Raw genomic sequence first — 25,091 nt, forward strand, 5'->3', positions numbered from 1 at the left:
GCCTGTTTGTCTGCTTAGGCTACCATGCAATAATTCAATAACCTCAGAGAAATGTAGAACTAGAAATTTAAGATTAAGCTGTGATAAGGGCTTTTCTGTATTTATAAGACAAAATACAGATTTCACATTTTAGCATCTCTGAAATAAGATGCATCTTTCAATTGTTATTTACAAGTACAGTTGGGGGCATATTTGTTTTTAATTAATGATCTGAAAATAATTGTGTATCATATAACAAAAAATATTTTGAACTGAATATATATATAACATATTTACAAAATTAAAGTAATGAATATTCCTGAAAAGTTAATACCCAAAGCACTGTACAAGAAGCCAAGTTAAAGAATACACATAGGCTAGAGAGATGGCTCAACAGTTAAGGTGCTTGCCAGCCACATCTAATGACCCAAGTTAAATATCCCAGTACCCATGTAAACCAGATACCCAGAGCAGCATATGCATCCGGAGTTCCTTTGTGGTGGTTAGAATCCCTGGTAGGCCCATGTGCTTTCTCTCTCTCTCTCTCTCCCTCTCTCTCTCTCTGTGTATGTGTGTCCCCCTTCTCTGCTTTCAAATAATAAATAAAGTATTTAAGAGACTTAAAAAGAATACCCTTGAAAGGAAACAAGTCATTAGCATGGGCAAAAATAGAAAAAAAATATGTTCAAATTAAAAATGCTATGGCAGTCATAGAAGGATAAAGGTAGGGAATACACAAAGACAGCTTGTATTCATTACTATCATGCAAAGAAAATTCCAAGCTATTTATTGAGAATATGGAATGTCTCCCTAAACAGCTTGCTGCAAGAAAAACTATTTACCTGGCTGTAAGCAGACAGTTTCCTACTGAGTTATCATTTTAAGAATAATTTATTTTTCCTAAAATTCTACATTCTTAGACTCACTTCTTGAAGTTATTTTCAGCAGGTCTTAGTTCCCTGTGAAAATTCACATATGTTATTTAAGGCTTATAAAAGGAAAAACAATTCTGTACTCTAAACTATTTGCCCTGATTCAAAAACTACTTATTGAACACATATTGTAAGCTAAGCATCACACTGAATTCCAGAAAAAAAAAAAAGCATGTGGAAGGAAGAGAGAGAACAAGATAGATCTCACAGTTATTTCTTTTGTATAATCTATTATCAGAAGTATCATATACCATGCCTGGTTTCATGCACATGGGGAATAATGTTATTTCCCATTTCACTATGTTATTTACTCAGATATCTTTGCAACTGTCTCTCAACTACAGATGTATTTAGCAACTTCACTACTGTTGAGCTATCCCAGTAAGTACCAATAGGACAAATTGTGATTTTTATTTACAATGGTTGGCACAGAGACACAAATTAGCAAATATTTTGTGTAATAGCTTAAAAAACTGAAAAGATGTGTGTGTGTGTGTGTGACATATGATGTATGTTGTGTGTGTATGTAGAATAATAGGAAGGGAAGAAAATAAAGAAAAATATCTCAATATATACTTACAAAAATAAGAATGTTTCAGACACAGGACCATATAAGAATAGGTGATATTAAGATTTCTAACTCTAAATCAGCCCCAGTAGTAGAGAGGCTAACGTAAGAATGAGAAGGAGTTCCAGGCCTGCTTGGGCCACATAGTAAACATGGTCTAGAAAATAAAAGAAATGAAAAAGAATGAATACTTCTGGGCATATATTTTTTTGAGATTTTCATTTTCTTGAGAATATTTCCAAGAGAAATGTCAGAAGTTCTTCAACACTAGTAGTCATTCAACATTTTTGCTTGGATTGAATCCTGAATGTTTTTCTTGACTGCATTGGTGAACTGAATCAATCCACTGGGGCTCCTTTTATCTGTTTAATTTGCATCATGAACCAGTATTAAGTCACAGGCTTCTCACTTTTTGCCTTTGCAGAGCTCCATTTTCTAGACTTCCCAAAGTTCACATGATCTCTTTTTCTTTCACAGCCCAAGTGATGGAAAAAGCTCAACTTCTAGTTTTTATGGATTTTAAAACATTTTCTTCTCCCAGTTTTCTCTTCTTTCAGTCTTCTAAGTAAAATGAGAGGGGTTGAACACTTGCCATTCTCTAAGCCTCCTCAGACATTTCATAATATACTTGAACTCAAATTTCCCACTCCAGTTATTGGTTCCATAGGGTCTCCTTAGGGCTCCATCCATTAGCACAGTAGTGTTCACTAGTCATCCTCTCTGCACGAAGCATTAAGTTAGGTAAGAAGGACACAGAAGTAAACCACATAAACATGGTCATTGCTATCATAGAAGATGATATTTCTTTTAGAGGAAATTGGCAACAATCAAATGCAGTCACTTATGAATAGCTGGACTGAGCAGTTCAAAACATATTTTCTTCAGGGGTAAATGCTTGAAGATTATCTCTCACAATGTGAAGAAGCTTTTTGTATTTCCTAGTTCTTCCAAGATAAAAAACTTTTAAGAGTAGTAGATAGAGAGATGAATGGAAGTGACGTACTTTGCAGGCAAAATCCAAGTTAAAATCTGAAATTATTAATAATATACCAGTTACAGTTTATGGAAGGAAACATTATTATTATTATTATTTTGCTTACAGCCTCAAGGGGGAAGTTGTGCCATGGTGTGGAAAGCATGGCAGCAGCTTGCGGCTGGGCAACGCTTCTCTGTATCAGCGAGGAGGGAGTAGCAAGGGTGAGCCAAGTGTACAAAGTAAGACTGGACCCTAAGGCTGGCCTCCCAGTGAGCCACTTCCTTCAGTAAGATTCCACCTCCCAAAAGCTACACTATGCTTTGGATTAACATGAGACTTAATCACAAACACAATTTATATTCAATCCAACACAAATAGGAATACACTCATGAAGAGTCATATGCATTTTGGACAACTGTGTTCTTATATAATCTATTTTTGGAGCTAGCAAAATGGGTCATCAGGAAAGTATGCAAAATTGAGGACTTGAGTTCAATCTTCAAAACCTCCATCAAATGCATATGCCAATGTCTGTAGCCAGAGTACTGAGGGGGTTGGCAGAGATAGAAGGATACCAGGACTATTTTTGATTAGCCAGGCTAACACACACACACACACACACACACACACAAAGGTGAGCTCCAGGTTTAGTGAGAGACTCTGCCTCAGGAAAATAAGGGGAAAAATGAAGAAGACACCAAATATGCTACTGCCTACCACACATGTGCATGGGGTACACACACACATCATTATACACACATTGCCTATACCATGCACCTCACACATACTATACATGCACACACACTCAAACACTAAAAACAATCTTTAGTTTTGATATTCTACTAAAGACAAATATAAAGAGATTACAAATTGTTTTCTGCTTTCAAAAAGCCAGAGCTATTAAATTTTTTGAAATCAGGAAATGACTTAATCTACTCACTGTGTCCAAATAACCAAGAGTTATTAAGGTTAAAAATATAAAATTTTGATTCCAAATATTATTGATCATTTGTGTTATAAAATAGCAAGTTCATAACTGATGGGAAGTTACAAATGAAGCACAATTATCAAATATTCTTTTGGTCTTACAGGCAATCATTGTATGCTTTTTCGTTAATGTTTTCTTCTGTAAATATTTCACAATTCATTTTGCTATAAGGTTGAAAAGTATTGATTTATTAAAAATCAGTATAATGGGCAAAAGAAAAGAAAAGGATGGAATACAGCACCACAGTGTAGATTCCTGATTCTCACAGGAAACAGCAATTCAAAGATAAAGGCAAAGAAAGAACCTACCTTGTTCATTCTCTTGGACTATGCCTCCTCAGAAGTTTTAAGAATTTAATTTGTGTAGAGTAAATATACATAGGAAGCAATTTTATAGCTTTTAAATCTTTTCAAATCATTTTATTTTATCTTATTTATTTGTGAGAAAGAGGGAGAGAGAAAGGTAGGGAGGAAGAGAGTGAATGGGTGCACCAGGTCCTCCAGCCGCTGTAAATATACTCCAGACTCTTGTGCTACCTTATGCATCTGGCTTTCCTGGGGTCCTGGGGAAATGAACTGGAGTCCTTTGGATTTGTAGTCAAAAGCCTTAACCACTGAACAATCTCTCCAGCCCTATATTTGTTTTTATTTTGGAGGCCATTTTGATGGGTATAAAGGACCAGTAATTCTTCACATCTTGAATATAGCACAATCTTCCCAAACAGCACCACTGACTGGAGGATGAAGGGGTTATGTGTATATATATATATATATATATATATATATATATATATATACACATGCATATGGGGGGGGATACTTTACATTCAAATTCTTACATGTAAATGTTATGGAATGCTGTGTTTCAGACATGGCATGGCCATTGCACTCATAAACTGAAAGCAGCTGTAGTTACCTGTGCAAGACTTGCACAAGATTGGACCCACCTACAGTCCAACATGATGATGTAGGGGCTCATGAGGCTCCAATTTCCCTGAAGATTTATAGGCAGCTAGCCATACCTAGAGAAGAGGGGCTCATAGGCTCTACTCTTCCAAAGGTTCATAACTAGTTGATGGTTTCTTGGGAAAGTATTGACATTTTCTTAGTGGTGTGCTACCCACCAGCAAGTTACCTATATTCTTATAAATCACCCCTCATCCACCCTCCTGTAATTAACCCTAATAAAACTCCCTGGATCACCAAAATATAAAAAGAAATAAAGTATAAACACGAGTAGTTCGGAAGAGGACATGGATCATCACAATTTGGACAGAAATTAGAGAAGGTAATGGAGGGTAAATATGATCTAAACATATTATATTCATGTATAAAAATGTCATAATGGAGCTCATCACTATGAATAATTAATATATGCAAATAAAAATAACAAACATACTTAGAGAAATGAAGGTTCCATTATGGCCTTATCTTTAAGAAGCATGGGTCTTTTAACTTTATGTGGCAAAAAAGCATTCAAAGTGTTTAGCATAAATGGTCACGATGAGGTGGACTTGGTGATCATATCCATTATTACTCTGTTAAAAGCTTACCTAAGTTCTCAGATCCATTCTCTTCTCTGGGTCTTCCTTTTTTTTTACTTGAAGGTTCTGAATGTACACAAAATACTCACATTTAATTGTTTACATGTCTGTATCCTGTATAAGTGATAACAGTAGCAACAAGCAGACTCACTTCCTTGAGGAATTCCATGTTTAGGGTAGTAAGACAAGAAATTCGTACAAACAAATCCCAGCAAAAAAAGCAGAATTTCTCAAAACAGAACAAAACAATTCAGACAGATACATCATACATCTCAAAAACATTTGCAATTCATATATCTGGTAAGGAACTTGTACTTGATATATGCAAAGAGTGTTTGGAATTCAATACACTGAGTGGTTAGATATTTTCTCATTGTTGGGAACAATCAGAAATAGTTTATTGAAGGAAAACATGTTAAGTTAGCTCACAGCTTGAAGGGGTAGAGTCCAGCATGACAGGAAAGGCATGGCAGGCTGGAGAAAGAAGCTGTAATAGAAGCAAAAGGAGAACACAGTGTGTGATGCTGGCCCATAAAACCCACAGTGACCCAATTCCTCCACTAAGGGTGCACCTGCTGAAGGTTATACAACCTTCTTAAATATCTACACCAGCTGGGATTAAGGATTCAGCACAAGAGCCTATGGAGGGCATTTTATATTCAAATCACCATGAAGAGTAATGAGAAACCAATTAAATATTGATAAATAAACAATGAATCTCCCAAAATATACAATCAATAAACATAGGAAAAGATACTCCATATTATTCACTATCATGTAATGCAAATCTAAACCTCAAGGAACTATCACTTCAAACCCACTAAGAGACCATTAGTCACTGGGAGACATCAGTATAAGTTCTGAGAAGCATCTGGAGAATTTGGAGCTCTCTATCATTGCTGCCCATTCTTTAAATGTTAAATGAACCATTACTATAGGACCTACTAGTTATACTATAAATATGCTTCCTAAAACAAGGAAAACTACTTGAACACAAATCTTCATGGAGGCATTCCTGATGATAGCCCAAAGTGAAAAGAGTCTAAGTCTCTACCAAATGATGAATGGAGAAAAATAATGTCTCACATTATAAAATGATATTTTATTTACTAATCTCATGAATTTATACACTTATAACATAGTACAACATAGAATAGCCTTGAAAACATGTTAAGGGAAAGAAATCAGTCACTAACCAATATAAGTACATATGACTCCATTTATTTATTTATTTATTTATTTATTTATTTATTTATTTATTTATTTATTTATTGGAGGAAGGGATATTTATTGAAGCTTACAGATCCAGGGGAAGTTCCATAATGGCAGAAGAAGCTGGCCTGCCTTCACAGGCCCAAGCAGAGAGAGAGAAGTACAAGCCAAAAGCCAAAAAGCTATACAACACAGCACACTTCAGGAACTCCAGCTAGGTACACTTTGCTTATCTTTAGATTGAAATCTGAAACCCACCACCACACCTTAAGAGCCACCCAGTGATATTGCCTCCAGCCAGTTGACTGCAGATGCAATCTACAAACAAATAAACAACTGAAGATATTGAGGGCCAACTATTCAAACCACCACAGTGGTGTAAATCTTTTTTTTTTTAATTTTTAAATCTTATTTTATTTTTTCTCAATTTTTTAAAACATTGTCCAAGATTATAAAAATTATCCCATGGTAATACCTTCTTTCCCCCCTTTTCCCCTTTGAAATTCCATTCTCCATCATATCCCCTCCCCATCTCAACAAGTCTCTCTTTTATTTTGATGTCATGATCTTCCCCTCCTCTTATGATAATCTTTTGTAGGTAGTGTCAGGCACTATGAGGTCATGGATATCAAGGCCGTTTTGTGTCTGGAGGGAGCACATTGTAAGGAGTCCTACCCTTCCTTTAGCTCTTACATTCTTTCCGCCACCTCATCCGCATTGGACCCTGCACCTTGGAATGTGTGATCGAGATGTTACTCGGTACTCTAGTCACTTCTTTCCAGCACCATGATACCTTCTGAGTCATCCCAAGGTCACTGCCATCTGAAAAGAGAAGATTCTCTACCCAAAGTGAGAGTAGCATTAATATAATATATAGAATAAGCATATCTGTTGGTACAGAAAATGGTTTAGTGATTAGGGAAGGATGGAGAAAACTAAACAGCTAGGGATGATGGCAATTGCTTTCAGAAGGCATAATGTTCTAACCCTATTTGCAAGGGTGATTGCTTATATCTATGAACTAACTGAGGCATTGGATTTCTCACTTTGGATGGGCTGGTTATTTATGAAAAATAGCACTTTAAAATGAAAAATGGAATAAAAAGAATAGACTTTCAAACTATGCAGTTTGTGTTTATTTCTCCAGTTTTCTTATCTGTTAATTTAAATCAGGTATTTATTCCTGTATTATTAATATAAAAAATATATCATGTATCCCAAGCTTGCTAAGGAGCTAAGAATGACCTTGAATTTCTGACCCTCCTGTTCTACCTCGTGAGTGCTGGGATTACAACCATGTACCATCAAGCCATTTTATACGATGCTAAGTAATAAAACTCAGTCTTTGTAGATAATAATCAAGCACTCTACCACCTGACATACATCCCCAGCCTGACAGTAACTATTTAAATTGTCTGTGATTTTGTATATTTAACTTTTTAGATGGAAACAATAATATTATTATCCCCATTGAACTTTTATAAAAATTAAACACCATGCAAAGGATAAAGGACTTCTCACAGAGGCTAGCATATAGGAAGTAACTTAGATACTAGTTCTTATCTTTCATCAAGCATTTAAAGAGCATAAAAGAAGCATTTACATCATGGATGTGTTATCAATCAAGCCTTAAGGATTGATAATTGGTTTTCCTAGATGAGCAGGGATTTTTAGGGCAAAGGGAAAAGGGAAAGAAGGCCAAGCAATGTAGAGTATATGCAATAGTAATGCATATGAAATTCTACTAAGAATTAAAAACATCGTAATGTAAATGTATATATCACTTGAGGCAAATGAAATTGGAACATAGACACTTTTAGTTCCTCATATATAAGATAATCTCTTAACTTTTTCAGAGATAACTAAATAAGAAATTTGTCTTTGAATAAAAAGTTACCATGATATAATATGAATAATATTTTACAAGTTAAAATACAAATTTTGTTTGTGTTTTGGTTTTCCAAGGTAGATTCTCACTCTAGCCTAGGCTGACTTAGAATTCACTCTGTAGTCTCAGGGTGGCCTTGAACTCATGGTGATCTTCCTACATCTGCCTCCTGAGTGCTGGGATTAACCTGTGCACCACCATGCCCAGCTAAAAACACCAGTTTTTTGTGTTTTTTTTTTTTAACTCAGATCTAGCCTCTTAATTAGGTGAAACTGTGATCATTTTTATTGTTTGAACAGTGAAATCAGAAGTCATAGTTGTATGATGTATACAGATTTTGCTATTGACTATATGCATCTTATGTGTGAGAAACAGTGGAAATGTGATTTTTTGTAAACAGACACTTGAGGAAAATGATCTGTGCAAACAATGTAATTCATAGCAACACTATAATACCAGTTAGCATCAATGCTGACTGAATGAAATCATCATGAGAATTGATGCATTTCAATGGCTTATCAATTTCCTATTCTTCTGCATCATCTGGATTCTTGAGATGATAGCTGTCATGCAGATCTGTGTGAGAGTTGCCATGGTGTCTGAGGTAGCTGTGCATGACCCTGTGGAAGTTAAAGCTCAGATTTTTAGACTAAATAATGAATAAAAACAGAAATGTATAATTTACTTCTGAGAAAATAGACATACTGATTGTCTTGAGATCTTGAGACAGAGTGACAGAGTCATTTGCAAATTGAAATAACTAAAAGCAGTAGGTATATGAACTTTCCATAATTTCTGTGATATTCCATTCACAGTTTTTTGAACTATATTATATGTTGTTTTCACAAATTCAATGTGACATTGTGTCTGAAAGGAAATCTAACATTAAGGTGACTTTCTGCTATTGCTGGGCAGTGCAGTAGAGTTAGCACACTCCAAGCACAGATTCAGGGAATAATAAAGATCCTCAGATGTGAACATGGGTGTAGTGCTAAAGCCTGATAAATTAAAACTTTTTTAACAAAATTTTTTTTAGTTATTTATTTGAGAGTGACAGACAGAGAGAGAAAGAGGGAGACCGAGAGAGAGAATGGGTGTGCCATGGCCTCCAGCCACTGCAAACGAACTCCAGACGCATGCGCTCCCTTGTGCATCTGGCTAACATAGGTCCTGGGGAGTTGAGCCTTGAACCGGTCATGGATATCCAGGCCATTTTGTGTCAGGGGGAGCATGTTGTAAGGAGTCTTACCCTTCCTTTGGCTCTTACATTCTTTCTGCCACCTCTTCCACATTAGACCCTGAGCCTTGGAAGGTGTGATAGAGATATCACAATACTGAGCACTCCAGTCACTTCTTTCCAGTACCATGCTGCCTTCTGAGTCATCCCAAGGCCACTGCCACCTGAAAAGTGAAGGTTCTCTACCAAAAGTGAGAGTAGCATTAATATATGGGTATGAATGTTAAAAGAAGTGCTTACTAAGCAGTTTGGTGAGCATAGTATAAACTTTTAGTCAGACAGCAGCAGACATTATACTTCTAGGGCTCATGACTACCCCTGTTGTAGGTTTTCAGTATCAGAGATATATTCCCTCCCATGGAGTGTGCCTCAGTCAAATTAAAGGGCTGCTCATTTCCCCCATAACAGATATGCCACTATTGCAACCATTTATTGGCTCATTGGGCCTGGCTGGCCAAATATAAGGCTTGCAATGTCCACTGTTGGGTATCTTCACTGGTGATTTCTCTCTCTCCCATTGAACTCTGTGCAGCATGGCTTTTTTCCAGCTTCCTGTCAGCTGGTCTACATGGAAGAGGTTTTCAGCTCAGCTCCAGCAGGGTTTCTCAGTGACCTTGAAGCCCAAGTATGTGGAATCTTCAGCAATAGGTTCTTACCATCTATTCCTGTTGGGAAACCAAGGGACTTGGCAATGGGCTGCAATGTTTGGGGGGCATCAGGGACCTCCCTGACCAAAAACTCACTGGAAGGTTTCCCATCCCGGGCACTGAAAATTTTCTAGTAACAATCTATGGCTCCTGTGTGTTCTATTGTCCAAAATAGTAGGTTTCCAAATGACTTATTTATTTCCTCTTATAATTTGATTAGCCCTCCCTCCTTCCACCTTTCCTTACTTAATCTCTTCCCTTGACCTCACTTAGACATAAGTAGAAGAAAAGATTAATGGGGGTGAAAAGGTCTAATTTTGCTTTTTAGAGCTATAATGGAACCATGGAACTAATAGCTCTTAGAGTTAACAGAAAACTTTGTCAGGTAACTAATTAGAGTCTTGGTACTACAATATCTCTAATCCTATGTAGAATCTGCAAGATTTTTTTTTTTTACCACTATAGCTGAAATATATATCTATGTAATAACTTCTCCGATTTACATGCAAAACCCTTGTTTGTGTAATTCTATCATATTCATTAAGAAGTGCCAAAATTGGTTGAACTTATGAGTAAAACACCTTGGAAACTTAGCCAAATATGAAAAAAAAAAAAACACCTTTTTCAGGTATAGGTCAAGTAGCAATGGATTAAATTCTTAAGAGATTGTAATCATTTTTCCACATTTCTGCTGCTATTAGTTTCCACAGTGGAAACACACAAAAGTGAAAATCCAAAGCAGTGCTTCTGTCAGCCTCACTTAATTGAGATCAGGACTTAAGAATACTAAAGGTGATTGCAGTACTTCTAGAAAAAAAAAAAGAAAGAAAAGAAAAGAAACTTATACATGATAAAGGAATTGGTCATTTTCCTTATGAAGGTTTAATATTTGCAATTATGAAATAAAATATAATAGGGAGATTAATAAAAACCATGCAAATAAGAGCCATAAAGATAAAAAATGAAATTAAAATAAGATCCACATGGCAAAAAATTAAACAGCATTTTGAGCTACTGAAGAAAACAGGAATTTGGGATTATGGTAGGAGGGTCAAGGTTCTGGGAAGTTAAAGAGACAATGGTATGTTCTTTCTGTCCCCTTTCCTGCATATATAGAAGAAAGCTCCTAAAGAGCTGACCTTAGAAGAAGGGAGGATCTATATTCGTTTTTATGGGTAGGTGGTTTTAAGTTTGTTTTGCTATGATACATATGAATTAATCTAATGTGGTTAATAAGATATCAGAAAGGTGGTCCATGACAATTACAGTCTTTGCCATGAAACAAACTTCAAAGGTAGCTCCTCTCTGAACCTTTATTTAGTTACTTATTTTTTTGTTAATTTATTAGAGACAGAAAGGGAGAGAGAGTGAGAATGGGTATGCCAAGGCCTCTAGCCACCTCAAATGAACTCCAGATGCATGCACCTCCATGGCATCTGGCTTAAAGGGACCTGGAGAATCAAATCAGGGTCCTTGGGCTTCATAGGCATGTGACTTAACCTCTAAGCCATCTCTCCAGCCCCCTATTTATTTATTTGAGCGAGAGAGTGGGCATGCCAGGGCCTCCAGCCACTACAAACGACCTTCAGCCACATGTGCCACCTTGTGCATCTGGCTTAGGTATGTCCTGGGGAATTGAACCAAGGTCCTTTAGTTTTGCAGACATCTTAACCACTAAGAAATCTTTCCAGCCAAAGATAGAGAGATTGAGAATGTGTGGGCTAAGGCCTCCAGCCACTGCAAATGAACTCCAGGTGCATCTGGCTTATGTGGAACCTGGAGCATTGAACCTGAGTCCTTTGGCTTCACAGGTATATGCCTTAAAAGCTTATCCATCTCTCCAGCCATCTCTGAACTTTTAAAAGAAAGAGGAGCAAACAACTGGTTGAAGATGGGGTCAAAAAGAATTTATTTTTATTTGTTTGAAGTACTGGGGATTGGACCTAATGCCTGGTCTATACTAGACGAGTACTCTTCTACTGAACTGCATCCCCTAGCTCACAGTTTGTTTGGTTCAAGAAGCTCATCTGTCAGAAATTTTTGTAGCAGTCCTAAATATACTAATGTACTAAATATCTATTCAGAGAAATGTTGTCAATAAATGGGTGTGATTAAACAGGTCCACAAGCTCTCACATGATTATAGAAAGATTTCATTTGATGGGATCTTACTGTACTAAGATATAAAAGGGTTTTTGAATAGTATATATCTTTGAGTCATTTAGTATTTAGGTAATAGGAGAGCACACTTAAACAGTTATAAGCAGAATGTTGCTCTTCACTCAAGTGCTTTATATGTCCTGGCTTCTCCAGATTTCCATTGTAGAAACTCCCATTTTTAACAGCCAGTTCTGAGCTACAAAAACATGAAATCATTGGCTTTACTGCTAACACAAATAAGCAGTGGATAAAAGCATTTAAAACATTCATAGAAAGTTTTCCTTGATTATATCAATATTAAAAAATCAATTCTGATTTAAAAGAAACATGTCCTTTATTCTGAGTCAAATATTGGTTACTGTAGCTTAGAAAGACAGGGAGGGGTAACCCTGATCGCTGTGTTCCAAAGTGGGCAGGTTACATGAACTTCAATAACCAATGAAGAGTTATAAATCAGTGCACCCTTCAAAGACATTGGTGTACCTTCAGCATAAATGCCATAGCAAAGGGACTCTTTTCTATGGGTTTCAAATATGGGTTTCTTACAATCTCAGCTTTGGGGTAATGGAGACTAGTATTCTGCTAAGCTTCCAATGCCTTCTGAGAGTTTTATCTGATAACTATCAGAATTTTAAATCAGATACAAAAGTTAAAAGCTAGCTATTTTTCCTAAAATGACTAAGACAGTTGTAGCAGACAGCTTTAGGTTCACTGAGATGAACTTCCAGACCAGGCACAGTTATGGAGGAAGGGGTATTTATTGAAGCTTACAGAGCCAGGGGAAGTTCCATAAATGGCAGAAGAAGCTGGTCTGCCTTCAAAGGACCAAGCAGAAGTACAAGCCACAAGGTCAAAAGCCACAGCACACTTCAGGAACTCCAGCTAGGCACACTTTGCATATGTTTAGATTGAAGCCTGAAACCCACCACCACACCTTAAGATCTGCCCAGTGATACTGCCTCCAGCCAGGTGGCTAGGGATGCAAACTACAAACAAATAAACAACTGAATATATTGGGGGCCATCTATTCAAACCACCACAACAGTCAAATGTAATTTTCAGTTCAGATATACATTTCATGGCTCATCCATCAGGGTGTTCATGTCAGCCAAGGTCAAACAGACTGCCGTATCATTAACATAGATGAGACTTCTGGGAAAAGTTCAGCATCCAATTTGATCAGAAGGTGACCACAATAGTGAAATTATAGTGTAATAACTACAATTTACAAAAGAAAAAAAAATGTTTGTGTGATTTTCTTTCCCTCTCCAAAGATCTCAGTCTTTGGAGAAGGGTAGCCCTCACACCAGAGAGATACTTTCCAAGTGACACAGGGTTTTTTTAAAGACACAGTAGTGGAACATTTACCAAATCACTGTCCATTGCATTAAACAGTACTCCAGGGTGGTCTGAAACCAGCAAAGATACCTCCAAAGAGCACCATGTCTGGGAGAGTCAACTCATCTGTCAGCTTCTGCTACTGAAATTCAGCTCCCTCTGGGAGGGGAGAGGCAGTCAAGGGTAGAACTACCATACTGCCTGGAAGTCTTAGAAATGGAAAAGTTGGTCAAGGAAAGTAAGGCAAATGCCTATGTTTTCAGAATGTATCCCTTGGGTTTTTTTTAATGATCATTCAAAACAGAAGAAGTTTGGGCTTTAATGTGTTGTTTCAAAGTATTTCCATGTCAACTGCCTAGTGATTATCTTAACCTAGAAGACAAAAGTCCATCGTGCTTGAAGTAGACTTGTGATTCTTGCAGGGTTTGAGTGTTTCAGCAAGGAATTGTAATGGCATCATGAGCAAAGGAAGGTCACAGTTTTTAAGAAGCTTCTGTCTTACTCCTCTTGTAAGTTTGGGGACTTTCCTCTGTTTTGTTTTAAGCATTGCTAGTGACATGCATTTTGAATTGGGAAAATGAAATAATGTTTACAGTAAATGTTTTCCCACTGATTCTTATATATAGTAATGTACTCTGCAGTGCAATTAAAAATATGAATCCAGTATGTTGTTTGTAGCCAAATATAATCTTCAAGACTATGGTCAATAGAGCACTCAAGAAAATGAAATATTGAAGTTGAATGGTCTCTAGCCCATGGGGAAATAAAGAAGCAACAAATTAGCATTTGAAAGCAAGGTCTTCCTTTTTTTTAAGTCAAGGAGAATGAAAAGGTGATCACCTAGGGAAAATGAAGGATTTGAAAAATAACCCACATTTGTTTTCTGAAATCTTTCATAATTTTAAGAATGACCTTGGTCATCAGCCCCCAAAACTAAGATGTATAAACACGTATAATGTCACATTTGGAGACTTTTTAAAGTACTTAAAATATGTGTTAAGAAATTTAAGAATACACAAGACTGATGTTCATTTTTCCCTTGACATTTCCTCCATCCAATGAAGGATCTAATTGGTGAGGTATTGGGCCTGGGTTTAAACTAAGCACTCCATCTGATTAATGCAAGAAATAGAGTAATGGGGAAAGAATCCTTATTTTGGTATGTTTACCACTAAATTATAAAATATTTTTCTAATTTCTTAATATATAGTGCCCATAATTAATTCAACACTATAGTTCATTTCTATACTTTTTTCTGATAAAACTTGGTAAAGATGTCTTTTGATACAGGTTATTATTAGTAATAATCCTTTATGTGTTTTCATTTTGTGAAATAGAACACTGCAGCTTTAAATTCAGAGGTCTCTACCTTTTTTTTTTTTTTTAATAAATCCCTGCGGATTTGTTTCTTGCTCTTAAATACCAGCACCTTCTGCTTTCTACTCCTATTTCTGCCATGCAGGAGATCTTTCTTTAAAGTTTCCCACTGTGCTTCATAATAGAATCAAAAGAAGAAAAAAAAAAAGCACATCCTTCAAAACACATTCAGCTCACTAGAAATAGAAAACCTGTCACCTTATTCTTAAATCCTTGGATCAGCCAGGCCAGTGACTGCCATGGTGAGAGTAGCTTCTACAGTGGGTAGAGTGGGGTTGGCAAAATTACTATGTACCTCATGCCCTCCAGATCTCCTTTGAGTGAAAAGACCGACTTGTTCAGAAAAAAAAAAGCCTGTTTTTAGGAGAATTTTCCCTCTATCCAGTTAGGTTGCGTGGTTAGGGATCTGCAAATTAACTGGCGTAGATGGACAGGAGAAAAGTTCCTTAGACAACCTGCAGGGGAAGGGCCCTCCGCCATGAGAAGCGCTCAGTAACTTAACTCCCAGGACACTCAGAGGTGAAGGTTTATATTTCAACTTAGCAGTAAAGGATAGTTATGATTTGGGTAGTCTGCCTCCTATGCAGGAATCAGCAGAAAACTCTTAGAGGAGGCTTCACCACCACTGTATTTTTAGGATGTCTGTCAGATAAGAAAAGTTCAAGTAAGATTTCACTGTAAAATAATCTTTATGTCAAAACTGCCAGATAAAGTTGCAGTAGGGTATGGAAGAAGAAATACAAATAGTACTTTGATGAGGTGTGAAAAGAGGCTGACAGATGAAGTAGGGAGATGTGTGTGGCTACTACCATGTATTAAAACACTACTTCAACTTCTTCCGCTCTTATCTGTAAGTTTTTTTTCTACACCAATCCTGTCACTCAGCTGGCTGGGACAATGTGAAAATGTCTGCCACACAAACTTCATGACAGTGAGGACTTTTCTGTAACTCAGTCCCAACTTGGTGGGCAATGAAGTTGCTTTCAGGTTTTTTCTTTTCTCTAGGAATCTTTCAAAGAATGTTTTTAGAAACATATTTGTCCTTTATTTCTGGTTAAGTGAAATTTGTTTCTTATTTGTGATTTTGTTTCCTGGAAAATTTAACCTTTTTGATTTTTCTTGCTTTTTCATGGAAAGGTCTAACACTGCAGCCTAGGATGGTCTTGAATTCATGGTAATCCTGTTGCCTCAGTCTCCTGATTGCTGGGATTACAGACATGAGCCCCTTGCTCACCTAGTTTTCCCAATTTCAATCTGACAGGTGGTGTGCAAGAAAGCTTACTGAAGGATTAGGGGCCTAGTTCAGTCGGCAAAGTGGTTGCTTCCATGCATTAAACATGAGCTTCATCCATAGAGCTGTGTGAAAGCATCATGGTGGTGCATGTGTGTCGCTCTAGCATGAGAAAAGCAAACTGCAGGACCCTTTGGGCTTAACTAGCCAATATAGCCTGCTTGAAAAGATCCAGGCCAATGAGAGACCTTAACAAAAAATTGAAAGCATGCCTAAGAAGCAATAACCGTGGTTATCATCTTGTCTCTACATGTACACATATTCATGTGTACCCCATACATGCACAAGAAAGTTGCTGAATAGCATGCTGCTCTTGAATAATCTCTTTCATCCTTGCCAATCTGATGTCATAAATAAAATAATTCTTATTCAAATGTGAATTTTCCAAAGGATTTCTAATAAAATAAAATAAAATAAATAAAAATACATAATGCATCCTCAATGTTTGCTATTAATCTTTATCCTTTTAAAAAGAAAGCTTCAAAAACTATGATTGTAAAGATTATTTATTTCAATACAAATTATCTGCTTGTGATTATAAATCATGATGGGCAGTCATTTTATAAAAGTAGGAATCTTTTTTCCTGCTATTAACTTTGAGTGTGTATTAATTTTCTATTCCGTACTACAGTTTTGCACAAAACACTGTCTTTGATTCTATGTTGAACATTCACCTGGATGACTTTATTTTATTCATTCAAATATTTAGTTACTCTACTATAATTATGCTGCATACTCCAAATAAAAGTCACACAAGGTGAGCTAGAGAAATGGCTTAGTGGTTAAGGTACTTGCCTGCAAATCCAGAGGACTCAGGTTTGATTTTCCAGGACTCATGAAAGCCAGATGCACAGGGTGGCACATGCGTCTGGAGTTTGTTTGCAGCAGATGATGGCCCTAGCATCCCAGTCTCTCTCCCTTTGTCCTCCCTCCCTCCCTCTCTCCCTCTCTCTCTCTCTCTCTCTCTCTCTCTCTTTCTCTGTCTGCCTTTTTCTCTGAAATAAATAAATAAAATAAAATAGCTTTTTTTAAAAAATTTTAATCACTCAAGGAGACTCTCAGAAGCCCAGCTCCTTTTCAACACTGTGCTTCTATGGTGTGTGTCTAAGAAGTATGGGGTAGTATTACATCACTTCTTGCTAAGTGTTTTTAAACCAATCCAGTATACCATTTCTGCCTCCAAAACATCCTTGGACTCTCAAAGCCTCTCAAATATGTTGCTTCTCCCTCATGATAGATCTCTTTCCTAGCTTCAGGTCTTGCTTTTTTGAATCAATTCTTCATAGTAACAAGTGTTGGAACCTATCAAACTATGTCCTTCCTACCCTCATAGCCCATCTGTCTCATATCTCATGTTTCCATCTCAATTCATATTAACTCTGTTCAAGCTCTGTTCTATGTATCAGACCTATTGGCTCTGATACCTTTAGCTACTGACATACAGCATCTCTTCTCTCAAATATGTCAGACTCTTGCCTGTTGTTTTATACTTTGTCCTCTGTAGTGAATACCATTTGTAAACACCCTTCCTGCTTGAAGGCACAGGTCATTTTCACAAACCCCATGCCTTTATTACTTAATATTCCCTTGCAAGACTTATCACCATGTGGCATAGTAGGTATGGGCATCCCACAAGTCAACTACAGATGAGTTATTATGTTTGTTGCCTATCCTTCCACTGGAATATAGGCCCAAAAAGACTAATATTGTTCTGTTGTTCATTGTTTACCATTTGTCTGGAAATAACACCCATTGAAATGAAAAAAAAAATTGGATTTCTACTATTTCCTTACCACTGCTACTCATTTGGCTGGTAATAACTCTAGTCCAAACCTTTTTTTTTTTTTTTTACTTTTCATATGGCTTTTAAATTTATATTCATATTCATTTTGTTATATCCTAATTTAAATTGGTTCAGTTGGAATTTGTTAAATGCTTCTATAACCTGATAAAGAATAGGACATGGGATTTATTGTTAATATTTATATGATTCTAGCAAGAATATCACCTTATGAAATAGAGAGTATGTAAATATCACCATCATCCTGAAGTCCAACTTTGCCAAATTCTTTACTATATATCTTATTGTCTTCACATGTTTTGTATTGCCAATTTCTTCTGACAGCAGCACATTGCTATATCTTAAATGAGGTCTGTTTATATGTTTAAATTTCTTGAGATAACCACACATGTAAAGTAATCTATACTACTACCCTTTAACAAATCCTTATGGCATAGAGCTTTATGTGGAGATGTATATCTGTGGAGATACACACACACACACACACACACACACACACACACACACACACACACACATATATATATATATATATATATATATATATATATATATATATATATATATGGTCCATATGGCATAGACCTGCATGTGGATATACATTTGGAAAATTCACATAAGAGTTACATTTAGAAATATAATGAAATATTTCCTCCAAATATACTATTTTAGCACTTACATTCAAAAAGTGACCCCTAAAACTGGTATTTTTCAATTTATACATGGTGATCATGTCCGTAAAAGTCTTAGCCTCCTAAAATGTGTGCTAGGAAATCAATATACAGAAAGTGATGAATCTAGGATTGTTTTAGGTGTATCTTGTCCCTGGGTAACCTATTTGTTAAAATATTAATTTGACTATTATGTTGTGGGGGTACATCAGAGTCTCTTGGTCTCTTGATGCTGCAAATGAGTACCCAATGAGCTTTCCATGGATGGCTAAAGATTTGAATCTGAGTCATCACAGGCTTTGCACAAGTGTCCTTGAACTGCTAAGCCACCTTCCTAGCCTCTAGGGACCCTGTTATTTCCAGTTATAAAAAATTATTTTTATTTCATATTTTCATGTAAAGCATTAAATTTTATTCATTATCTATTTAGATTCTAAGTTACCAAATAATGTCCATTTCAGTTTTGATAGCCATATCTAAAATAATACATTTCATTTTGCAAATTAAACAATTTGTACACTAATTTTGACTACATATTTTATTCACTTTTATCACTGACAATTGAACCTTATTGTTTGGCCAAAATATATAAGCATGACTTAGAAAATAAGTTTAGTGCAATGTTCCCTAAGAAGTTGTTACTCTATAAAATCTTCCCCAAAATTCTTTTAAAAGTTTTTTTTTTTTTTCATTTCCTTTCACTGTGGTCTGGTTTTATTCTCTCCATGCATTTTAAAAATCTCCTTCATCACATCTAGATTAATCTTCCTCTTTAGCTGCTGCCTGCATCTGTTTTCTGTCCTGATGTCTTAATCTCTTTAGTAAAAAGTCCCATACTCCTAGCCTTTTTGAACTTATAAAAAATTCTAATACACATATATCCCCTATAACATATAATGAGATTTCTCCAAAGGGAAGTGTGGTCATTAATTCTGCATACATCAAACTGAAATGTGTCAACCCTAAGCAACATGTAAGCTCTCACCATGCATAAAGACAGCTCTTGTTTGCTACAGCCAAGAGCATGTTTTATGGAAAAACATTTTTGAACAAGCCATTAAGAAATGCTCTCATTCTCTCTTTAATGGCTTTGCATTGTGTGTGAGCAGAATTATAAGCATTTCTAGTGACTCATTCCGAGTTTTCACCATCCTAGCATTCTGTACAGTCATGCATAATGAGATCTCCTAATAATCCTTGATAAGACTTTGGCAGAAAAGATTATACCTATCAAAAAATCAGGTTTAAACAACACTCTTAACACTTGCAAATAATATCACAGATTATTGAAATATGGGAATTAACTGCAAAACCTTCAAGCTGTAAGCAATGTTGTAAATCAGCTAAGCAATTAGCAGGAGATTTGAAAGTGGCTGAATACAGTTTCAGAATTATAAAGTTATTATCTAATAGTGCTACAAGTGATGTGAATAAATCCTTGCTAATAATAAAAATTATAAGCAATTGGAACATGCTTTGCAGCATCTGTCTTCTGCATGCCAGGATTGATCAACTCCTGGAGGGCTAGGAAAACTCTATTCAGCCAGATGTGGAAGCACATGTTTACCAAGACTATCCAGTGAGTGAACTGCACTTCCTGCTCTGCAGTACATTTTCCTGTGATCAGCAGACAAGTTTTCAACAGTTTACACTCAATGACTATTAACATTATTTGAAAACTATTTCTGGAAAATGAATCATAACAGGATTTTGTGATTTTCTCTTTCTGACTCTATCCCTGTTCTGACTAATTTGTATAATCTGTTTTTAAGCCAATACATTGAAAGCATGTTCAGTGAGGTAAAGTTGAAGTAACATGAGTTTTGCTGCCCTCTCTTCTTCAACTTATTTATGGGACCCTGAGCTAAAACTCTTCATTTCCAAGTTTTCTCATTTATTAAAAGTACATCACATGGGCTGGAGAGATGGCTTAGCAGTTAAGGTGCTTGCCTCAGAAGCCTAAGGACCCAGGTTCAATTCTCCAGGTCCCACATAAGCCAGATGCACAAACTGGCACAGGCATCTGTGCAGTGTCTAGAGGCTCTGTCACGTCCATTCTCACTTTATCTCTCTCTCTCTGTTTATCTCCCTTTCTCTGTCTCTAATAAGTAAATAAATAAATAATAAGTATTTGAAAAAATGCATCACTGTCAACCCTCCATATCCTGGTTTTTGCCTGTGTACATTTCTCACTATCTCTTGGTTGATCTCTTGACATCAGCAACATGATGTTGAGTAATCACTCTGTGTGAATTGAGTACTCATTTCCTCCTGCTGGTTATAATTCTTTCAAAAGTGGTGTGCAGGGCTTCCCAACGTATCTCCCTTCTATGAACTGCAGGGTTCTGATGCAGCAGCTGCTCAGTGGATGTTAAATGGGTATGTCAGTGAATGAATAAATTTGGAAACAGGTGCATATGTAAAAGTGATTCAATCAAGCTAAGCACTGCCACAGAAAAGAACAAGTGTCTCCCTATTACACCTCCCAGAGCGTCAGTTTAATTTTGGCTGCTGTGTTTACCTGTCGGATATATTTGTTCCTTGTCCTGAGAGAGAACAACTGGTCTGAGTTAGGATTTATGAATAGCGATCCAAATCTGTAATAGAGTTTAAAATACAGCTTTGAAAACATTGATCCATATGAGGAATGACAGGATATAATAAAGCTTTATTTGGGGCATAAAGTTTTAAAGGCATGCTCATCAATAATTCATTAACTCTACTTAAAAGGACCCTTAGTATAATCATTCCTATTCTGTACCTTTAATCAATTCTAGTTGACAACCAAGAAAAGGAATTTGAAAACATATCTCTGAAAGTGATCTATATACTTAGGTATTTGCTTGTAGAAGTTGTATTAAAATCACTTTAGAGGAGAATTTGCATACCAAGGAAATATAACAATTTAGTATGCTAAACAATTGCTCTAAAGCAATATAAGTAAAAATGAAAGGGGATAACTAATAGTTTTACTCCCAAGCATTGGAAGGTAGTGTTATTGCTATGTAACAGTTAAACTGTTAATTTGTTGGGTATTATTTACCTTAAATAGTTTATTCAAATTTTTAGTGTTTAAATTCATTCTTAACTTAAAAGAATTCATGTTTTTAAAGTTTTTGAAAATAGATAATGCTTACTCTGATAAAAATCATCCAAGTTCTTTTAATTTTTTTATTTATTCATTTATGAGAAGGAGAGATAAAGAAAGAGAGGGAGAAAGAGAGAGAGTGTATGGGCATGTCAGGACCTACTGCCATTGGAAATGAGCTCCAGAGGCATGCACCACTTTGTGCATGTGGTTGTATGTAGATACTGGAGACTCAAATCCAGAGTACAGGACTTTAAGCAAGCACCTTTAACCACTGAGAAATCTCTCCAGCCCTCAATTTATTTTGTAAATACTCTTGTTATTGTTCAACCAATTGACAGACATTCATAACCTAAAGCAACCAAATGGCATGTGAAGAAATAAGTTTATTATTTTTTCCTAATATTTAAACATGATACAGACATCCAAAGCCCTACTAATTATACAATTTTGATCATATTTATGTGTTCCCTGAATGTTATCATTATTTTTAAATTATTTTAATCTATTCTGATTATAATGACCTCAGCAGCTACTTCACAATATTTTCACAATTGTGAGCAATTTGTACAGACATCACTAAGTCTCTATTTTATCCATAAAAAACAAATAAAAAGTAATAAGTTCTGCCGATTGTCTGGAAGTTCCATCATGTACTTTGAAATATATACAGAATTTGGAATCAATTTGGGTTCTTTTGCATGTAACAATATTATGAAACACTCAATTTGCAATTTTCACTCATGTTATATATCACTATGGTTACATAAGTCAATAGCATTATAAATTTTGACTCATTTATCTATTGGCTAAAAAATCCATCAATATTCACTAGCAACAAATACTACCACAGCAGGAAAAAAAATGATCAAAAAATTGAAATTACTCTCTCTCTTTCTCTCTTTCTTGAGTTTATACCCCCAAAGCAGTAGCTCCAATCTGATATGATGGCTGGAGCATAGGGTCTGAGCCTCTGGCCTGCTTCTCTGCAGTGCCTAGTCTCACTCCAAGGGGCCACACTGTATGTTCATTGTAGCTGGCAAGGGACAGGAAGGGCAGCAAGAAATGTGGCACAAAAATTGCTGCCTGTGCTGCCCAGGCCAAGTCAGTCACATGGCCTCACCTTCCCAGAAGTAAAACTTCAGATTGCATTTCTTTTCTGGAATGAATAAAATATAAATATAAGAAGATCAGAGAACCACTAGTGGGGATAATTCACAGTCATCTGTCCGATGTTTATCTACTGATTCATTCCACACTAAAATAACATATCAAAGTTGAATAAAATACATTTTAAAAAGAGAAAAATCCAGAAACCCAAGTTTCAAAATTGTTGCAGACACAACATTGATACAGTTGTTGAGGGACTTTGAGATTAGTACTGATCTTCTGATTCCCCAACTGCTAGCTACAGTATATTCAACATGTTTTTTCTAAATTATTTATCGATTCGAAAGCAGAGAAAGAAAGAGACAGAGAGAGAGAGAGAGAGAGAGAGAGAGAGAGAGAGACAGACAGAGAGAGGGAGAAAGGAGATGAGAGGAGAGAAGAGACAGAAAGAGAAGAGGAGAAGAGGGGAGGGGAGGGGAGGGGAGGGGAGGGGAGGGGAGGGGAGGGGAGGGGAGGGGAGGGGAGGGGGGGGGAGGGGAGGGGAGGGGAGGGGAGGGGAGGGGAGGGGAGGGGAGGGGAGGGAAGGGGAGGGAAGGGGAGGGGAGGGAAGGGGAGGGAAGGGGAGGGAAGGGGAGGGAAGGGGAGGGGAGGGGAGGGGAGGGAAGGGAAGGGGAGGGGAGGGAAGGGAAGGGGAGGGGAGGGAAGGGAAGGGGAGGGAAGGGAAGGGAAGGGAAGGGAAGGGAAGGGAAGGGAAGGGAAGGGAAGGGAAGGGAAGGGAAGGGAAGGGAAGGGAAGGGAAGGGAAGGGAAGGGAAGGGAAGGGAAGGGAAGGGAAGGGAAGGGAAGGGAAGGGAAGGGAGCAGGACAAAAGGTGTGTCAGGGCCACTGTAAACAAACTCCAGATGCATACACCACTTTGTGCATCTGGCTTCATGTGGGTACTGGGGAAATGAACCTACATCATTTGGATTCATAGACAAGTGTCTTGACCACTTAGCAATCTTTCCAGCCCTCAACATTTTTTAAAAAACAGCATTACTATTACTAAATGCAGCTCTTTAACTGTGAGCACTTCAAAATGTATTTCATGGTAACTTTCAAGGTAAAAAAAGTGAATGCTATAATAGAAAGTATCCCTACAACAGGTGCTGCAATTTTATAAGGCACATACTGAGTAATAGCCAAAAGCAAAGTTTTATTTCCCAACTCAACGAAGGCTGCTGTGTGCCTCCCTAAGGACAAATGATTCAATGAGGAAATCTTCGAGTACTTTGGCTTAGACTCCAAGAAATATTTTATCGTGCCCAATGTGCTAGATGGAGTATCTGTGCAATGAATGGTTATCCATAAATATTACTGTTGCTAATGATTTCTGAACAAATTTAGAAAGTTAGACTGTTTTTACTCTCATCGGCCAGCATGTTTCAAACCAACTGAATTTTCAACACCAGTTTTCTAAAGTGAAAATGTCCTGTTAGCTTTAAAATGTCTTCATTGGTAGAGTGCCTAAGGATCGTCAGCAGCGATTACCCCCATATGGTGCATGTCAGTAATCCCAGGACTCTGAGTGGAGGTAGGAGGAGTCAAAGCTCAAAGCCATCCTCAGCTGTGTAGTATGTTCAAAGCCAGCCAGGACTACACTGTCTCGAATAAAACAAAAACTAAGAAGATAAAAATGTGAGGAGATGAAAGAGGTAATATGAAAAAACAACTTCTCAAATTTTCCAAATTAGAGAGTTCTCCAAAAAGTAAGTGATTTCCTTATAACAGTAGTAGAGAAGCTATTTTCAATGAAATAGGTTTATATCAAAGTTACAATATTACTTGGAAATAACACCCAGTAAATATATCATTCTAAATTTTGGATAAATTATTCTTAGGATATTTTATATTGACTGGGGAGATGTTGACTCACAGAAAAATGAGTATCTGAGTTTGGATCCCCTGAACCTATGTAAAGCTCGGCACTGTTGTGCTACCTTCTGTAATTCCAGTATGCCTTGTATGAGGAGGGAGATGGAGACAGGAAGTTACTCATAAGTTAGCAGGCCAGCTAGCCTGATGTTCTCAACAATGAATAAGAGGCTCTGATACAAGAAAGGTGAAAGGCAAGGACTGGCACATAAAATTATCTTCTGACCTCCGTGTGTGTGATAGCATGTGCACAGCCACACTCAGTACATTAGCACACACAACAAATCTTTTCAGATAATCACATAATTATACCTATTATCATTTTTACATATGTAGACAGATATTTAATAATAGGCACATAACAACCATAATT

At 36.8% G+C, this 25,091-nt stretch overlaps 1 protein-coding gene across 2 annotated transcripts in view; it reads left to right on the forward strand.

Annotated features, from left to right (window-relative positions):
• Grid2 (glutamate ionotropic receptor delta type subunit 2) overlaps window positions 1-25,091 on the forward strand; it is a 1,510,676-nt gene that overhangs the window by 1,086,198 nt on the left and 399,387 nt on the right. The window lies entirely within an intron of this gene.

The sequence above is a fragment of the Jaculus jaculus genome, chromosome 2 (genome assembly GCF_020740685.1).
Source record: "Jaculus jaculus isolate mJacJac1 chromosome 2, mJacJac1.mat.Y.cur, whole genome shotgun sequence".
In the NCBI taxonomy this organism is placed as follows: domain Eukaryota; kingdom Metazoa; phylum Chordata; class Mammalia; order Rodentia; family Dipodidae; genus Jaculus; species Jaculus jaculus.